The 20,044-nt window shown below is 34.2% G+C and overlaps 1 protein-coding gene across 2 annotated transcripts in view; it reads left to right on the top strand.

The window, feature by feature from the left end:
* The window catches only part of SYT1 (synaptotagmin 1), a 540,926-nt gene that overhangs the window by 186,139 nt on the left and 334,743 nt on the right, over nt 1-20,044 (top strand). For both annotated transcript variants that reach the window (XM_004752358.3, XM_004752356.3), the window contains exon 2: nt 6,083-6,131. The gene's annotated coding sequence lies outside the window, so the exon portion shown is untranslated. The remainder of the gene's footprint in view (nt 1-6,082; nt 6,132-20,044) is intronic.

Genomic DNA, 20,044 nt, shown 5'->3' with positions numbered 1-20,044 from the left:
TCACCAACACCCTCTGTCACATTAGGAATTATGCAGTTTTTATAGTTACACTGGAGCCCTTTATAAATATATTTGGTGGGCTTCTGCTTTTCGTAAAACCAGCAATTATGTATCTACTCTATCTAAATATTCACCAGTCTCCAGTTGAACTCCAATAGTCTCCAGTTGTTGGGAGACTACAGTTTGTACAGAAATCAAAACTCTCTGAAAATAGTCTGGTACTTTTATGTTCTCTCTCTTTCTCTCGGACCTTCCTCCTCTTTTCTACCCCATCCTTCCTACAGAGACATTAATTCTGCCATCATTGACACACCAGCTTTCTTAAAGGGGTATTGCAATCAGTAGTCTTACTTCCAAACAGAATTTTAAGAAATATTCTGCTCTGGTCTGACAAAGCTGAGAACGTGGTCCCTGCTCACCTCATCTGTGGATCATACTCAAATGATAAGCTTATTTCAGGTTGTAGCTTCCCATGCCCTTAAGGCTATTCAACTAGATCTTTCTGTTTGAAGAATGGTATACCTTTTATCCCCATGACTGGTCTTTAGTACTTCTTCCCCAAAATGCCTAGGGAAATAGCCTGATGAGAAGAGAACAAGGTAGGCACTTCATGGAAGTCTCAGGATCATCCACCATGCTTGATGTCCAAGTCATTTTTGGTAGCTGCCTATCAGCATTCCAGTCCATTTCCTGACCTCAGTGCATCATGCCCCTCTCCTTCCACTGACCAGTGTTAATTGAGCACCTAACTCATTTTAGGGAATGCCTTATTTTAGGGAAACACAAATGCAAAGCTCCGGCCACCTCCGGTTGTCAATTCAAAATCAGTATAGATGGAACTGAGGAAAATAATGAGATCACATCGAAGTGAAAGCTAAATTATGTCTTATAGAATATAATGCTCAAGAAGTTTGTAGAAAATAAAATGCATGAGAAAGCCAGTGTTAATTATCAAAGGCTTCATGGAGGTGTAAGCAATTATGCCTGGTGGATCTTGAATTAAATAGGTCTTCATGGAATTAACTATAGATCCTAAGAGTTACTTCAGCTTTCTTTTCTCTAAGATAGGAAGTCCCAATTCTATGACCTTGTGGGAAAAGAACATTTATATAAACTCCTGTCATTTATGGCTTCTTTGGAATGCTCTCCACTCCTGTTTTACTTGAGGACTCTCAAGGTGGAAGAAGGGAGTGTGTACAATCACCTTGATAATAACAAAAAGAACAGATAAAGTTCTCTACATCTGCATGCCTGTATCAATAGTACACATAAATGTCACTTCTAACATCAAAACCATAAATCACTTGCATTCTCTCTTCTATATTAAAGTCTCTTTCAGTGGGATTTATTTTCCATTACTTGAATCAATGCATTGCTCTTTCATTCACCTTCTCTATTTCTCTCCATTTCTCTTCATTTAAAACTCATATAAGGCTATTCTCTTCTACGAAAATGTTCACAGTTACCCATTTTAATAAACAGAACCATATACAGAAATATTTAGATCTGGAAGGCACCTTGGAGAATTACCTTTTTCCACTGTCTCATTTCACAGCTGATAAAATTAGATTAAGTGATTTGTCTAAAGGCACACATTAGATAGAGGCAGAAGCAGACTAGGATTATAGGACACTAAATTTTACTTTTGTCAATATATAATTATTCATTCAGCAAACATTTATTCATGTGGCAAGCACTATTCTAGGGGTTGGAAGCCGATTTTCTGCTCCTGTATACTCCTGATTCTGTAAGATTCATTCTTCCTTAGGTGTGCTGTGAGTTTCTGCTCTACCTTTTATTTTAATAGTTTTATTTCTTCATGCTTTGATAGTGTCCTTATCTTTACTCATTCCCAATTAACTTCCCCGAGCTTCTCATTTAATTAATTCCCATCCTCGTTTTCAAGATACAAACTGGCTCTCCTGACTTAGTGCCATTCTGCCTCATTATCAGCCCCCCATTCTCAAATAATTATTTTGAATATAATGAAAATGTTAAACATGGTTGAACCCAGTATGTCATTATTGTAACTGACTGCGAACAAATGTTTTCATATGTTTCGACTTGTGTAATAAAGTGTCACAATCTCTGTTGGTAAACATTTGTTTTTATCATAATGAGGACAGGCTTGTCAAATTAAGCCTCCTAAATGGATGTCAATGGTTCAACACAAAAAGAAAATATAGAAATATTCCTTTGTCCTCAGTATAGGGCAAAATATTTTGTCCTTATACTTTTCTTTCAAGAAAAGTTCATATTCTGTATTATTGCCTTCCTACCACTCCTACCAGCAGAACCCTAGGTACTAATAGTGACTGCATTTATGTGCAGAACACTCGTTTGTTTACTTTATTAATTGATACATTACTTTTCTTTTATTGCCTAATACTATTTTCCAGATAAATGTCACCATCTTTTATAGTTACATGCAAAATGAGACAATCTTGCACTTAATCAACAAAATAACAAGCCATAGTTCAGTGAAATAGTTTGTAAGGATACTGAAAAGTGGCACTTTAGTTCTATTTTTTAAAGGTAGTTTTATAATCTTTTTGATAGTGATCGTTTTCTCTTTCATTAAAACTCTCAAAAAAGTTCCAAGGATAGTATAAGAAGTTCTTATATGTCCTTTACCCTAGGTTAACCAACTGCTAAGGTTTTGTTCTGTATCATTTTCTCTGTCTATATTTTTGTGTATATTCTATATATTGTATCTATACTATAATACTACATATGTGTATATATATGTATATATACAGTTTGTATATTTTTCCTAACTAGGATTAGTTGGAGACCTGGTATGACTTATTCCAGTATTTTAGTGTATATTTCAGTATAATTCCTAAGAACAGGACTTTTTTTTTACACAGAACAGTATCAAACGCATTCATCTAATTCATAGACCCTTGTCAAATTTCATCTGTTATAACATTAATGTTCTTTTTTTTAAGATTTTATTTATTTATTTGACAGACAGAGATCACAAGTAGGCAGAGAGGGAGGCAGAGAGGGAGGGGGAAGCAGGCTCCCTGCTGAGCAGAGAGCTGGATGTGGGGTTTGACCCCAGGACCCTGAGACCATGACCTGAGCCAAAGGCAGAGGCTTTAACCCGCTGAGCCAACCAGGTGCCCCAACATTAATGTTCTTAATAGCTAGTCATTTTGTCCTGTTGGTCCAGGATCTGATCTAGAATCACGTGACATATTTAAGTGTCATGCAGTGTTTTATTTTAGTGTTTAAAATCTTAAACTCAGTCACTAATGACCTGGATCATGTTTCTTTTTAAAGTAATCTCTGCTTCCTGACTGCTGTTCCAAGAATAAGAATTTAAGCCAAAAGATGTCTAACAAAATCCCTTAGGATTAGTGATATCTGTGTTGAGGAAATGACACATCAACTTTGTAACTATTTTCTAACCACAAGTTTTGGCATTTCAGTAGGAAGAAGTCCAAGGAAAAGAACTCCGAGTTTATCTGTAATTTGCAGTTTAGAGATTTTGATGCCATTCCAGCTGACCTGGGGCAAAGGGATAACGTTCACAAACGGCCATTTTGCAAGGATTTGCAGCACATACTTTAAATCTAACCCTAAATAAATATTTAGGTTAGTGATAGGTTAGTAAAAGCTCCATTCGAACCAATATTTTCATCAAAATGAAATATTTGAGATATTTTAAACAAAGTTTGAATATAAATATCAGCTATTTGTCATTCCTCAAACTGAATCCTTTTGAAAAAAATACAACGGTGCATTTTTAAATATTGAACATAAAAATGAATACAGATAGTGCCCTCCTCCCACAAAACAAGGATTTGTAGTATTCATGCCTAAAGCATACAGTGTTTTGCTGAATTCTGTAAATAGAATTATGATTAGGGCCTCAAGGTACAGCGGTTTAATTTCTAGCTGTCATCAAGCAAAAGTAATCCCTAGGTCTCAGTTATTTTCTTTTTTCTCCATGTCAGGCCTGCTTCTAAAACTGGATAAAAAAATATGAAAGTGTCATCAGATTTATTGACTATGAATGCTCATACTGTTTTGTGAAAAATACATAAACCTACCTAAAAAGATTCATCTTTTTTTTTGAAGTATCATATAAACACATCAAAGTACCAAGTCTCAATACCAGGAAACTGTCTGAATCAGACCTACTGATACCAATTACGTTACTGAAAAGCCAGATAGTTTGCAGAAAATGCAAAACCATCCTGTGCTATTTTCACTTTTTTCTTCTAAAATAGAGATGTTTATACATGCAAGAGACAGAAATTAACTACCAGAAAAATACGATGCACATCCACATTCAGTGCAGCGATTAAAAGTAAAATAGTTGTTTGTCCCCTACCGTAGAACAGGCTTGCCCATCCATCCTTGTGATAGATGTGTGTGCAAGTCCAAAATGAAATCAAATCCCTGCAGATGGCTCATAAGTCACAAAAACTGTTTAATCCTTCCCCAAGGGGAAGCCAACCCCTTGGTAAGTCTTAGTGTAGAATAAATACAATGTCAAATATTCTTAGTTTTGTGGTAGAAAACCTTCGTTTATTGTAGCAGGTGCCCTCGCCCCCAAGAGCTCTATGTCACTCTGGTTCCTGAGCATGTGCACTCATTGCATTTGGTTGTAGTTTGTGTTTTAGTAAAAAAAGTGTCAGTAGACGGAAACTATATATAAAAATCTTATCTAAAATTGATTGTGGCTCAAAGTCGTATTTTAAGAGTCAGTCGGGCAAATCTAAATGCATTTTTACAATGCTCTTTCTAATGGCTTTTACTAGAAAACGGTTGAGTTTCAAGCAGAAATAAAATGAAAGCAGACCTTGGAGGTTTAAGCATTGAACAGATGCAGTAAATGCAGCTTTGGAAATATAGCTGTCACTTCAGATCTTTTATGCTGAGTACCCATATGCACCAATTGCCAGAGCTGCTAGCATTGTATCTGTGTAGCTCTGCTGAAACTGGATGCTGCAAGAACTCTTCAAAACAGAATAACATGCCTATTATGAACCTATTTCTAAATATTTCATTCTTTCTTGGTTTTCATTGTGCCTAAATTTTTTGAAGACTAAAACTGAAGAGAACTTACATAAAAAGGTACTCATCTCTAGCACTACGAAATTTTTTCATTTGTGCATCGCTAACTTCTCAAAAAAAAATCAGAAATTCTTGACATCTTTATTACATTAAAGCAATTCCTGATATTGACTCGGGAAGGATTTTATTTTCTTATTCCTAAACTAGAAGCTGTACCTTTTTTTAAATGCAGTGATATGAGATTATTTTTCTCTTTATCCCTGATGAGGGGGATACACACACACACACACACACACACACACACACACTTGACCCCTTGAACACCATGGATTTGAACTGCATGGGTCCATTTTAATCTGTGAATTTTTAAAATATATATATACACTACTGTATTGTACTGTCAATGTATTTTCTTAACATTTCTTTTCTCTAGCTTACTTTATTCTAAGAATGCAGTATATAATATACAAAATCGACTGTTGATGTTATTGGGAAGGCTTCTGGTTAACAGTAGGCTGTTAGTCAAGTATGGTGGGAGTCAGAAGGCATACAAGGATTTCTGATTGTAAGGGGGGGTGCCAGTGCCCTTCACCCCCACATTGTTCAATGGTGAACTGTAGTCATATCAATATTAAACATAGCCCCATGCGCTTAATTGGGTAATAATTATATAATTTTATATGATTCTTTTTAATAATGTAATATTCTCTAAAATGTCTACTTAGTATTACTTCATTTTTCAAGTTGAAAACTATACGAGAAGCATAATTAACTTATCACAAAAATGAGTGTATAAACTACTCACAGAATCCTAATCTCTAACACTTGAAACCAACTTTAAAATCCATATGTACTTATCATATACTATAGATACTAAATATACATAACATTATATTATGTTATGTGTATATATACATATATACATATGTATCAAGATTTCTAAGTAGAAATACTTAATAAAATTAATCAGTTATAATTATGACAATCTGAAATGACACTGAACTATGTAGTGTCATAAAACTAATGAGTGCATATGTTATTTTCCTTTTAGAGAAAAAGAGTCTGAAAGGACAAAATACCCCAGAATTCCTAACAGAACGGTAAGTACTTTCAATACTATACAATACTATTACATTCTCTACGTCTATACCTATAACATTCTATAAAATCAGAGGATCTTTCAAATTTCTTTTACAGAAACATTCACCTTTCTATTTTCTAAGATAAGTGATTAATATAGTAAGCAAAGGGAGTCTTCTAAAGATAAATCCCAATTTAATGGAGTAAACTGAAAATAATTTATCCTATAATCCTCTTAAATAAGAGGGCAAGGTAATTCTTGTGATACATCCATGTGACAGAAATATTTATGCTGATTCCACCATATCTTCTGACTAGCATCATATCATTTTAAATTCTAAAGAAGAAAAAATTAAGTAAAATTTCATCAAAGTGTCTCCCATCCTATGTGTGTGCTAGAAAATTTACTCATTTTGAACAAAATCTGAAACAGAATCAAGAGGCTTGTTTTGTTTATAGTCATTAAATTGGAATTACCAAGAAAAATGGCAACCATCTGTAGGCTTTAAATCTATACTATAATCTCATTAGTACATTTCTTTCTAATCTCCTCACAACTTAACTACAACATGTTTTTCTTTACATAGCTATTAATTGATAGTAGGAATTTCTTTCCTAAATATGTTTCTGTGAAACAAAGTTAATATTTTTGATACCATTTCTTTTTTTTTTTTTTTTTTTTTTTTTTTTTTTTTTTTTTTTTTATAAATTTTAATCACCAGGTTTACCATTTCTTATGTTAGAATTGGTAACACTATGATTTCCTAGGTACAAACAATTATAAATTTTAAATACATGAATATGAAAAATAATAAAGGTAGAAAAGTCCATGTTGATGAACCATGTTATATCACTTTAATGCCATAATTGTCTTGAAATGAGTTTGCAAATTCACTTCCAGGTTGAATTTTTAAATGGTCATTGATCATTTAAATGAGTCATAGATATTTGTTTACATTCTTCATACAAAAAACAGGTAATATTTACCATACCCCCCTCACAATTTTTTAGTCATCTTATAATTTCACTGTGAAGAGCCAACAATGGCTGTTTTTCTGATCTATCCTTAAGTGATTTTGTTTATTATTCAGGTGTGACTTATATAAATTGCTTGATTTGAATTGTACTTTTCATAATTGTATTGAAATAGGATTTAGTATGGCATCCTTTGGAGAGAATCGATTCAAGTAATGAGGTCTTTACTCATTTGGAATAATCCTAGGAAAATAACATATATATTTCCAAGGAAGAAATCATGCATTTTCTTGGTGTGTTTTGTGCTTTGTGGTAGTTCTTCTTTTTAGCCTTTGTATTTTATTTACCAAGGACATGCCAAATGACTCACAAATAACTGTAAGGAAAAATGACTGACTCTAGCCCAAATTTAAAAGGCACAGTTTATGCCTTAATGATTTTATAAAATATTTACAAAGAGAAATACTCTGAATTACAATAATAATATTGTCAAAACATTATAAGTATCTTAATATAGGTCTCATCTTCCAAGGAGTTCATGACTTAAGTGTGTCAGTACACAACGCAAAGTATGATATAAAGTGAAGACATTGGATAATGTAGTGACTATTTTTCTTGACTTTATAGAATATGTGTCTGTGTTGCAAGCTCATGAATAATAAGTTTGTACAATTTGTATTTAAATCAAGCCTTATTAATTGAAAATTTTTAGCATAGGAAAACCATACTAACATATAATTTTGCCTCAAAGCCCATTGCTGAAGAACAATTTGGTAATTGATTAGAATTTTACAAATTATCTTTAGAGATATATTGCACTTATATTTCACAAAAGCTTTTATGCTTACGAAAGATAAGAAAAATAAGGAAAGGACCATTGAAAATTTTAAAATAGTGATTTTCCTCTGGATGACTGAAAACTCAGTGGTACTTTCAAGTACTCTAAGGGTCAGTTCTCTATAGACTGAATTAGTATACTGGATAATAATAATAACCAAGAGGATGCATTAAAAAAACATTCAGATGCTCAGGCATGCTTCTCAGAAACTATTCACATTATCTTAGATCCGCTAAACCTCTCTAAATACTATTGGGAGTTGATGTTCTCACTCAAAGCGTGATTATTATTAACAATCTCTCTTTCCTGATATACCAAATAGAACAAGAAGTTTTCAGAAGTGTCTTAAGAGAAAATAGATTTTAACTAGGAAAGTATTCTGTGATTCACTAGTAAATAAATATTTGCAAATGCACCTCATGACTTTCTATTAGTCAAACTCTTCTCCCTTTGAAGTAACAAGTTCTTATAATCAAAAAGTAGCATTGGTGGTATAGTGCTGAGCATAGCTGCCTTCCAAAAAGTAGAGGTGTGTGTGTGTGTGTGTGTGTGTGTGTGTAATAGTAGCATGGAGTTAAGAAAAAAATGTATCTATCTGGTGTACTATGTTCATTTTACAGACATTACTTCCTCTAATATCCTCATTTATAAAGGGCCAGATAAGTCAACTCATTTATCCAAGATCTCTTATCTACTGACAGAATCAAGAGAAATTCTGAATTAAATAACTACCCACTATCTTTTTTTGCCTGCCATATTAACTTTGAAAGTACTTCCATAAAAATTGAGGGTCTCTGATTGGTTCAAGAAACTTGTTCTCAAAGCTTAATTTTTTTTTCAACTAAAACACTAATCCAATTTTGTACTATCTACCTATAACTGTATCTTGATACAACTCATTAAAATGATGTTTATGGTAGAAATAATTATATACACAGAGAGAATCTAAGTTTGAGTCTTGGCTTTACCCAGCTCCCTCTCTCATAGTGAGGAGTCCTGGAGCATATGGGGAGATCACACAGCTAAAAACTACCACATTATCATCATCATCAATAACAATAATACATACATACAATCTGTCATCAGCAATAGTTAAGCAATTACCTCTTTGATGCTCTGTTTTCTTATCTGGGTAATGGAGTGGGGGGAAATGCCAAGTCTATTTTCCAAGACTTTCTGAGATCAAATTAGATACATGGAGTGTGTAATGATGTTTAATTATAAATTTTGGTTATTATATGATTATGGAAAACCTTTTATTGCTGTAAAAAGAAGTTCCTTTCCTATAAAAATTTGCCTTTGTTGTTCTGGGAATCCAATAAATTATTTTACAACAGTGTATTGATGATGAAACTGAAACTGTTGTCCTAGATAATGGTCCTCCAGAAAAAAAGTTCCCTCTCCTTGAATCTATCTATAATTTACCCTTCATCCTGATTAGCTTTTTCATCCATAGGCCTAAGATGAGCTCTTATATAAAATAAGGAGAGTTAGGAAAGTAAAGGGTACATTTTTTGGGTTGTCTATGTCAGATGCTCTACTAATCATATAATGACATTTCATTTAGTTATCAAAAGAACACTTCTGATGTTACCACAGCGTTGTAGATAAATGAAAATGAGAACTGAAATTTTTATAAAGTTAGTCTAATTAGTAGGCAACAAAATTACCATTTGAACTCAGGTCTGATTACCCCTTTCCAGGTTATTGCTCTTAACTAAACACATCACAGTTGGTGAAGGCAAGGCATAGTGCATTTTCCTATATGAATGATGGCACGGTGAGAAGAGATAAAACTAAAGAATAGATCTTTTTAAAATGTGATTAGTCTATGTAAAATATTTGATGCACATATAATACCACTTTTCTTTATCACTTATCAATAAACATTAAACTGAATCATGCAAAGTTGTTCTTCAGATGCTAAAATTAAACAGGGTAGGAGAATTTAATTATTTAAGACAACTATCCTTAGATAGAAAAAGTAGAAGCAAAGTTGAAACAGATAATAGCCATAATTATAAAAGCTCAGCTAAAGGAATAGAATCATATTCATTTTGTTTATAAAGGATATTATTACAAAATGGATGTTTATAATTTGTATTTCCTAGATATTTTATGCTTGCTACATTATCTGGGTTTATTTCCTTTAAGTTTTGGTACTATTTTGAAAATCCTTTCATTTATTTATTCTTTATTTTTTATTTAATAGTTGCTGTTGAGTACCTACTTTATACATTTTCCCAAGTGTTGGAGATACAGGAGTGAACAAAGCACAGCCTCTGTCATCAAGTTAGCTTATAGTTAGTATGACTACAAATACTGGACTATTCACTTTATATAGATAATAATAGTACTTTGGCTTATAATAATAGACATTCTTTTTAAGATATTCACGTGGTTAATCATCATTATGTTTTTATTTAATAAATGATTGACAATCCTGTCACTTTCTTTGGGCAACTGGGTAAAATGGGTTTTCCACAATGATTATTATTTATGCTAAGGCTAAAACCGATGAGATTTCATGATTTACGTACTTCCAAGGATACTAAAGAATAATAACTCACTTTGTGTTCAAATTCCAACTTCACTACTTAGTTACTATGGGATGTAAAGCTGTTTAGTAGACCTCTAGATGTCTTCATTTCTTCAGTGAGTCATTTGAAATAGTGTTAAACTTTGTTGATGGTAGGTACTTTATAAAGTTAGCTACTATATATTAAGGAGGGCACCTATTGCATGGAGCACTGGGGGTTATACACAAACAGTGAATCACAAACACTACATCAAAAACTAATGATGGGCTATATGGAGCCTAGCCTAACAATAAAAAAAAAAAAAAAGTTAGCTAATACAATTATTGATAGAATTCTGTCCATTATTTCTAGAAACAGTCTGATTTGGATATTCCCATTGATATTTGTCTTTATTTTGTTCTGAAAACTTTATCATCTCTCATGACTGTAAAATATAACTTGTACAGTTATGAAAGAGATAAGGTAGAAATATTTAAAACCATATAGTTGATCTTAAAGCATATCATGTAAAGTCTCCAGTTAACAAAAGGTTAAAATGAATGATTTTGCTATCTGAATAATTTATGCTAATCTTGATCTGCTCTAACATTCTGATTTATTCACTTATTTGTCTGTACCAGGTCATTATTTTAGGTTGCATTATTTATTTTTGTAATTTAGAGCAGTGGCAATGGACAAAGAGCTACATTCAAGTTCTATTTCTGCCACATTGTGACTTTATGACCTCAGGAAGACAATTTGACCTCTTTTCCTCAATGTCCTTATCTGTAAAAATGAAGATAATAAATCATACTTTATAGGTTTATACAAAATTCCATGCATGTTACTTATGTGTTTATTACAGAAGTTTGCAAATAGTAATAATAACATTATAAGCAAATAGTAATTTGTTTGTTATATTTGCTACTAAGGATATCTCCTTTGGAATATTAAGGGAGCATCCTTTTAAAATTACAAAACATACAGAAATCTACAAAGAATAGAGGAAAACAAGTGTGGCAGAAGAAAGAAGAGACGTGGAGGATGGTTAGAAATCTTAAATGCAAGATAAAATTTGGTTTTGATACAGTAGAATATAGATATGCTCTGGGAGGGGCCCCACCATGAGCCCTCTCCTCGAGGACCTCTTCCCCCTTAAAGCAAATACTAAAATTAGACATGGTCTATAGCATTTCTCTTCACAGAGGTTAAAAGGAAGACTTAAGACATTTTTTTTAATAATTTTTTATTTTTTATAAACATCTATTTTTATCCCCAGGGGTACAGGTCTGTGAATCACCAGTTTTACACACTTCACAGCACTCACCAAAGCACATACCCTCCCCAATGTCCATAATCCCACCCCCTTCTCCCAAACCCCCTCCCCCCAGCAACCATTTTTTGACAGTCTACATGGCCCTAGAGGTAAGCTGAATCAGTCCACATTATCATGTATAGGTTACCAAAAAGGCTTTCTACCCTAACATGAAATTACTTACTTCAGAATCATGATGGGGTCATTTTCTCAGAGAAAATAAATCTAACCAAACTATAGGTTCAACAGGCTTCCAGAAATAAAATATATTCAACATACGTTATTATATAAACCATTTTAAAGGATAGTTTTATGCCATTGCATGGCAAAATGATATATCCTCCTTTCAAAATATTAAATAAAAATGTGTATATGATATCTGAAATTGAAATCACAAGATTTATTTTTGTCACCAAGGAAACCTTAGAAAACAAAATTGCTCATTTTGCTGATTTCCCTATGGTAAAGAATATTTTGTGAATTTTTTCTTCAGCTTACTTCAATTATTTTCTGTTATATATCTTTTATTTTAATTGTCTTTGTTGTTTAAGTCACTCTTCTGCAAATACCATAAAGAATCTCTTTACAATACTAACATGGAATATCAGTAGTAATACCACTCCCTCTTTTAATGTTAAATCTTGTTCTGCCTCTAAACATAAGCATATCTCAATCTTAGTAATAACCATTTCTACGTCAGCAAAATGCAATTTGCAGTAAATATCTTATCATTTTTCTCCTCTTTAAAATTTAATCCTTATATAAATTGCAGACAATTTTCTGTTCTAAAATACAAAAAATCTGGTTCAGCATATGTTCCATTGTACATTTGAGCAACTTATATCCTGGTATTATGCTTAATAAAAATTGCTTAATCCTGATATTGTTTTTATTCTCTACTTCCAAAAAAGTCCTGCCAAAATCTGTGTTTATGAATTGGTACAAAATGTTTTGGAGTAAGGAAATAATGTCTCCAAACGAATGCTCAAAATGCATTTGTTTTGCTACCTCAATGACCCCCAAAGCGATATTATCTGAATTTTCAATAGTCCGAAATGTCTTGTAAGAAATAACTCTTAGCACCAGTTTTGCAAGTTGCTCAGGGTTTTTGCTGTTTTATCCATTTTATGTTTGCATCGAGCATAGACACAATTTGCTATAACCTCTCCTGGGAAGTTATTTATTTTTTATTAGGAATGTAATGTTTGAACTCTGAAAGATTTAGCCTTGGATTTTCCTTCACTTTTGGACTTTAAAATACTTTTTTCTAATTTTAGAGACAGTTTTCTTAATGCCTTCAAATTATGTCTTAGACCATTACATATATGCTCATATTTACTTATTTATTTACCTGAATAAATAATTCTAGAAAAGTGGGTTTATGGAATTGTATAATTATTAATGTACCCATTAGTTTTAATTATGGTAGGATTTGCACAATTATCCATAAGTTTTACAAAAGCAAAGCCAAATTTGTCATTGAGACAATGAAAATAATAGAGAAAATACAGGCAGTCCTCAACCTATGAAAGGGTTATAGAACAAGATACATTTTCAGATTTTTTTCTTCCCAGTTCATAGGATGGATATTTGCCCAGAGTGGTTGCACAAACAAATACATGAAAACCCACAGTCTGCAAGGAATCATGGTATTTGTAGGCATGGGGATGAGACAGGATGAGTGAGAGGAAGACAGGGGCAAAATGTTTCTTCATTTTTGCTGATATTCAATTGACCGTTCCCAAAATGTAGACGATAAGTTCAACTGCCTTTCCACATGGACTTATTTTCTAACCTTTGCCTGTTTCCTGATGTGATTCTTCTGCTTCCCAATGGAGAGTCTCAAGCTGCCATTTCTTTAAACCAGACTTGACTTCAAAGTTCCCAGCCCCACTTTTCTGTTGATCATAATGCCTCAGGATGACTCGTATGAGAAAATGTCCAAGAAAAAAGGAATGGAGTCAAAGTATTTATACCAGCCCTATATTCTCCATGCCCTCTCCCTAACCCCCTCACACACAATTGTTAAACCAAATAAGCAAATGACAGGTTTTTGGCAGTGCAAGATCCTGAAAGTGAATTTAGGTCATATGGGTGGAGATACTTGGGGATAGAAACCACAGGTTCTAGAATCAACATTCCTGCACTACTCTTTACATTTCCTTCAAATCCTCTATGTAGGAGCCCACAGTTCCTTTATTTTAATACCTACAAGTTTTCCCAAGGGGTTTTGTGAGGCTGGTGATAGAAGGTCTGTCAATTAGTTACAGTAGCCTAGAAATCATCTGCGCTTTTTTTTTCTCTTTTAATGTATCTAAAGTCCCCAATTAAATATTATTTGTCTCTATTTTAATTTTTTAAATTTAAAAGAAATGTATCCCCAATATAAAATGATCAATTCATGAGGTAAATATTTAAGTGTCCCTTCCACCTGAAGGAAATACCTTTATTTTGTACCAGTACCTTTGTCAGCTCAGTCTATAATAAACTGTCACAGGCTGGGTGGTTTATAAATGATAGAAACTTACTTCTCACAGCTCTGGAGGCTGGAGTTCTGAGACTGGGGTGTCAAATGTGGTTGTGTTCTGATAGGAGCCCTATTCCAAGTTGCAGATTTCTCATGCGGTAGAAAGAGGGTGTGAGAGAGGTCTCTGAGATTCCTTTTATAAGACCACTAATCCCATCATGAGAGCTCCTCCACTCTCCTGATCTCATCACCTCCCAAAGACCCCACCTTCAGACACCATCACAGGGGTGTTAGGATTTAAGTGTGTGCATTTTAGGGGAAGGAGAGAAAGCAGACATTCAGCCCCTCGCAACTAACTATACCACCCATCTTATTTGACAACTGAGATCAAGGCTATCATCTTCAAATTTTAACATTTAATATTTATTATAATTATGGTTATAAATATAGGCTTTATTTTTTATTGTTTAAAGACTTTATTTGAGAGCATGAGCAGGGGGAGGGGCAGAAGGAAAGGGAGAAGCAGACTTCCCACTGAGCAGAGAGCCCAATATGGGGCTCAATCCCAGGACCCCGAGACCATGATGTGAGCCAAGGGCAGATGCTTAATCAACTGAGCCACCCCAGGGCCCCTAAACACATGCTTTAAACAATCACCCCCCACTAGTGTTGATCAGACAAATGTTGTGCTCTTTTTGGGCTGGCATCAACAATTATGGAGGTGTCACAGGGAGGCCAGACCAGCCTATCACACCTGATTTTGCCAGACTTGTCAGGCAGCCCCAACCAGCCCATACCTCTGTCCTAGTGTTACTACATGGGAGGGACCATTAAGAACTGAACATTTACTTCCTTTTGATGCTTTACATGTACTTTCTCAGAGAAGATATATATATATATTCATATTTCATAAATAAGGGATTCTGAGAGGCAAACTAACTTCCTCAAGGTAACATAGCTTATAATTTTTTAGCCTGATGTAGACTTGGGTCTATGTGACGCAAAAACTTCTCCTCTTAGACACACAAATTTCTCAGACATACACCACAATGATGTTTGAAGAGTTTCTCTTTTCATGAGAGTGTGAACTCCCTCAGTATGGTAGGCAAATCAACTTTTTATCCCAGACCCTGGCACAGAGTATGTGCTCAAGGCTAGTTGAAGCAGAGTGATAGACTTTGTAACTCAGATCTATCATAGCACTGGCTTTATCCAAAGTTCTCTCTTCTCTTACTTATCTTCACTTAAAGCTAGCCTTATCTACCTCCCCCAAACACTGCATTACAATAAGTTTATTTTGAAGAGCTATAGTTTTAGCCTTAGACAAATCTATAATTTGTTGACCTTTTTAAAATTGTGATACAACGTACATAAATTTACTGTTTTAGCCATTTCTAAGTGTACAGTTTGATGGTATTAAGTACATTCACACACAAAAAAGTACATTCACACTCTTGTACAATCATTACTAACATCTAACCTCAGAACTTCATCTTTCCAAACTAAAATTCCATATCTATTAAATAATAACTCCCCATTCCCTCTCTCCACAGTCCCTGGAAATCACTATGCTACTTTCTGTGTCTATGAATCTGACTACGCTAGGTATCTCCTGTAGGTAGAATCATGGATTATTCTGTGTCTGACTTATTTCACTTAGCATAATGTTTTTAATGTTATAGCATGTGTCAGAATTTCCATCTGTTTAAGTCTCAGTAATCCCTTGGTATGTATATACTCTATTTTGTTTATCCATTTATCTATAATTGAATGATACAGTTGTCTTAAGTGGATTTTTTGCCAATTTCCTAACTAAAGATGCAAATGTAAAAATGCAGTAAGTTTGTGACTCCTAGAACATCTCTCTTTTTTATCATAAACTCTAAAATCAATCACAGAAAACTAGCTCAAAAAGGCAATCAGTAAAAGACTTAGATGAGTTTAAGTTAATTTAGGGTTTCTGAGTCATAAATATGCCACATTTTAACTGCTTATGTTAGACTTAGCCTGTCTTCATTTAATTATTTGATGTTTTTGTAATCTACTGATCTTTAGAAGATTTGCAAATATAGAGGTATTTTTAAATTTCCTTTTCTCCAAAAATAAATAGAATAATAGGGAGGGGATTGTTGGTTCAAAATGGAAATACAAATGTATAGCCTTCAACTTTTCTAATACGGCCACTTAGCTTCTCATCTGCATTATGGAATATTATTCCTCAACAAATACTGGATGAATCTTAAATCTTAAAGTAAGTCCCTTCATATTTTCAACAAACATTCCTATATATTTACTAATAATTCTATAACTAACATTTATTGAATGTCAGATACACACACATACATATGTATATATCATCTCTATATATCTTCTAATAGATAAGATTTATCCCCATTGTACAGATAAGGAATCTGAGGATCAGAAAGATGAAGTGATTTTCATAAGTAGTAAGTGTGAGAGTTAGTAAGTCTGAGAGTAGGATCTGAAGATCAGGACTTCTAGAAGCAGAACTGTTGCTTTCTGACACCTCACACCGTCTCCATGGTAGAGTAATTCACCTTACAGTGGGATGAATGGACACTCTTGGAAGCCAGCAGGTGGACGTGGCTTAACACTGCCTGAAAACCTTTACAAAGGAAAGGTCATTCCACAGTGACCTGACATGACTTACTACCATGCTGGTTTTCCACGTGTCTTAGGTGACCCTCAATAGTATGATCCGTAACATTTTGTTGTTATTTTCTGGCCCATTGGGCGAGGCACCAAACCCTGCTTCCCAAGGTCTATGTTGCTTTAAGTTACTGTAGTGAGGAAATTTCACAGTGCTGTCATGCTTTTGGTTAATACAGTTTTGTGTTTTGCTTGGGAAAGACTATTCTGATAGTGTCCTATTGATTCAGATGTTTTCTGACAGTAGCTGCCTACCAGGTCTGCCTTCATTGACTTTTCAATGTTCTGTTACAAATAACTTGCATGTACAATTTGATATTGAAGGACACAGAAGGTTCCCTACTGTGCATGAAGTCGGAGCGGCCCTGAGCATGGGGTGGTGAGTGCTTATTATCATTCCGAAAATCACCCACTGGTCTGGGACTGCTGCCATAAAAGAGCTGTGTTTTCTCTGTTATTCTGTTTTCTTGTCCTCCTTGTTTTGTTTTTCTGGACATTCCAATGCACCTCTTATTCTTTAAAGGTTTAAACGTCACTCTTAGAAATCCTCCATGCTCACTGCAACTTGGAATATAAAAATCATAGGTGTTTTCACATTCTTTTGAATGCCTAGAATCCCATATAGCTTGACTTGCAAGTATTTGTTTTATTTGTAAAATTTAAAAGATATCTTCTTCGATATTTCTCTTTTTTTAAGATTTTAATTATTTATTCGACAGACAGAGATCACAAGTAGGCAGAGAGAGAGAGGGAAGCAGGCTCCCTGCTGAGCAGAGAGCCTGATGCGGGGCTCCATCCCAGGACCTGGGACCATGACCTGAGCCAAAGGCAGAGGCTTAAGCCACTGAGCCACCCAGGCGCCCCTCTTCTTCGATATTTCTAAAATTGTGGATGGTTAAAAATGTCTGTTATAATAATAAAAATAACTATAATCTATGAAACTCCAGTATAGCACACTGTACATGTTATCTCTAATTTTGCCAATCCTACAAGTTAGGTATCATTACTTTATTTTATAGATGAGGAAAGTAAGACACTGAGAGGCTACATCACTTGCCCAAGACAATAATAATTCTTTCCTCTTTTCCAATCACACTCAACTATTAGTTCATCTAAAGTGGCAGCAATATAGTTCAGATTTGCCGAGAACTTCACAGTTCATGTAGCCGTTTCACATATGGTACTTCTTTAACCTCACAAAACTGGTATTTATACCTGGCATTCCATCTTACTTTTTGGGAGGCCCTCTAAAGACTCTAGATTCAGAAGTGGATTATGGATTTTCTTACTCTAAAATATGTTCCTTTGTTAAGCGTCATTTGAAAAGGTGGCTTCATTTCTCCCACTATTAGTTTATGTTTGTACTTTATCAGGGGAGGAGGCAGCTAGAGAACTTGCTTGTGGATGCCCTGGAAGAATTCTTGAGATTGTGCTTACCCAGGAAATACTTGCCTGAATCAGAAATATAATAATGTTTTTGAAACCAATATTCAATGCCCCAAAAAACTTTATGGGAATTATATACATAATTTATATATTATATATATAATTATATACATCTGTGCTGTCTGTTTCCACATCTGCATATAAACCAAAGACTCCTAGTCATTCAATATACATGTATAAACAGAGGGGGGATGGGAGGACAAAGAGACAGACACAGAGAGAATACCCTACAAAGATTAGATAATATGATAATGGGTAGTAAGTCTATTTCTGTCTAATCATTAGTACTTCCAAAACCCAATGACATCATTCTCTGAGGTCATTTGGGATGAGAAGTAACAATTGGACAATGGGAACAACAAAAAAAAGGTTGGAAGATTAATAGAAGAAAAACTAAATATAATCCAACATGTGTGTTACCCTCCAGCTCCATGGAAACACAAAGCCACCTTACTCATCATTCAAACACCAGAGTTTTAGCTGAAGAATTTGACTCTACTTTGCCTAGCCTAACTTCCTCCCTAGTGGAGTTATTTTCTCCCTCTCTCTTATATTCCCAGAGCGTCTAAGACATGCCTCTACTGCAGTATTCATCTGATCTGCTGGATATGAGCAAAAACAGCCAGCGGGATCAGAACCTAACAACCTCCTCAGAACCCACTAGTCCAGAAAGCAATCCAGCACTTGCTCAACAATGCCTAGCACATAGTATATGATTCTGCAGTCACTCAACAGTACCAGACCCTGTGCCAGGACTGAGGGCTGTCCTCAAAGAATGTTTGAAGAAAAGAGAAAAGAAGATGGGGGTGGAGAAATGAAAGAAAAAAGGACCTAAGGATAGGAAGACAGGAAGGGAGAGGGGCAGGCCAAAGATACAAGTAAAAACGTAATGACTTAATCTCTCACATAGTATTACATATAAACTTATTTTCTTTCAGCAAAGAAGTTTATTTGAAAAAATAAATATTTCAGAATACTTCAAAACTCACATTGGAAATGAAGCAAATGAGTTTTTATATAAACAAATAAAAATTTAAAAACTATAAAAATAAAAAAACAAAAAAAATGAAGCAAATGAGTTTTTATATAAGACCAGAAGTCAAATCTTTTATGGTTTTTTGCCCATTAATTTGGAAGTTTATTTATCTTATTACCAAAATACTTCCTTCCATTTCATATATGAGAAGACAAGATCTTTGTTCACTCCTTAGTTGACAAATTTTAGAAACAGACTTTCTAATATGTCTTTGTAATGTAACAAAAGTCAGAAGAATGTATCACCCAATCTGAAAATTACTGCATTAAAATATTCCTAAATAATACAAAATCTATCATATACATGCATAAGTGAGTATGAGTGTGTGTATGTATGTTTTCTTTCTCATCTCTTTGAGACCAATAATGCTAATTACACCAGTGTTCCTAGTAGGAACTAACTATTCCTCACATAAAGAACTAACTCTTCCTCACATAAAGACCATTTATTATCCATTTTCCTGCTAATGCGCTCTGAAGTTCTGTTTTCTTCCTTTTTATCTCCTCAGCTCTGCCCTTCCGAGTCCTAAGAAAGCCCCTGATTTTTCTATTGCTTCTTTAACTTCGAGAGCTTCCACGCTGCCCTTTTACTGCTTTTCATACATTCCGATTAGAAATTAAGGGTGGACTGTGATCAGACGAGGCTTTCTTGTTCTGCTTAATGACTG

Source organism: Mustela putorius, unplaced genomic scaffold (genome assembly GCF_011764305.1).
Source record: "Mustela putorius furo isolate JIRA1106 unplaced genomic scaffold, ASM1176430v1.1 tig00003911_pilon_pilon_pilon, whole genome shotgun sequence".
Classification (NCBI taxonomy): Eukaryota; Metazoa; Chordata; class Mammalia; order Carnivora; family Mustelidae; genus Mustela; species Mustela putorius.
The sequence above is the reverse complement of the archived record's forward strand: the minus strand, read 5'-3'. Positions and strand labels throughout refer to the sequence as shown.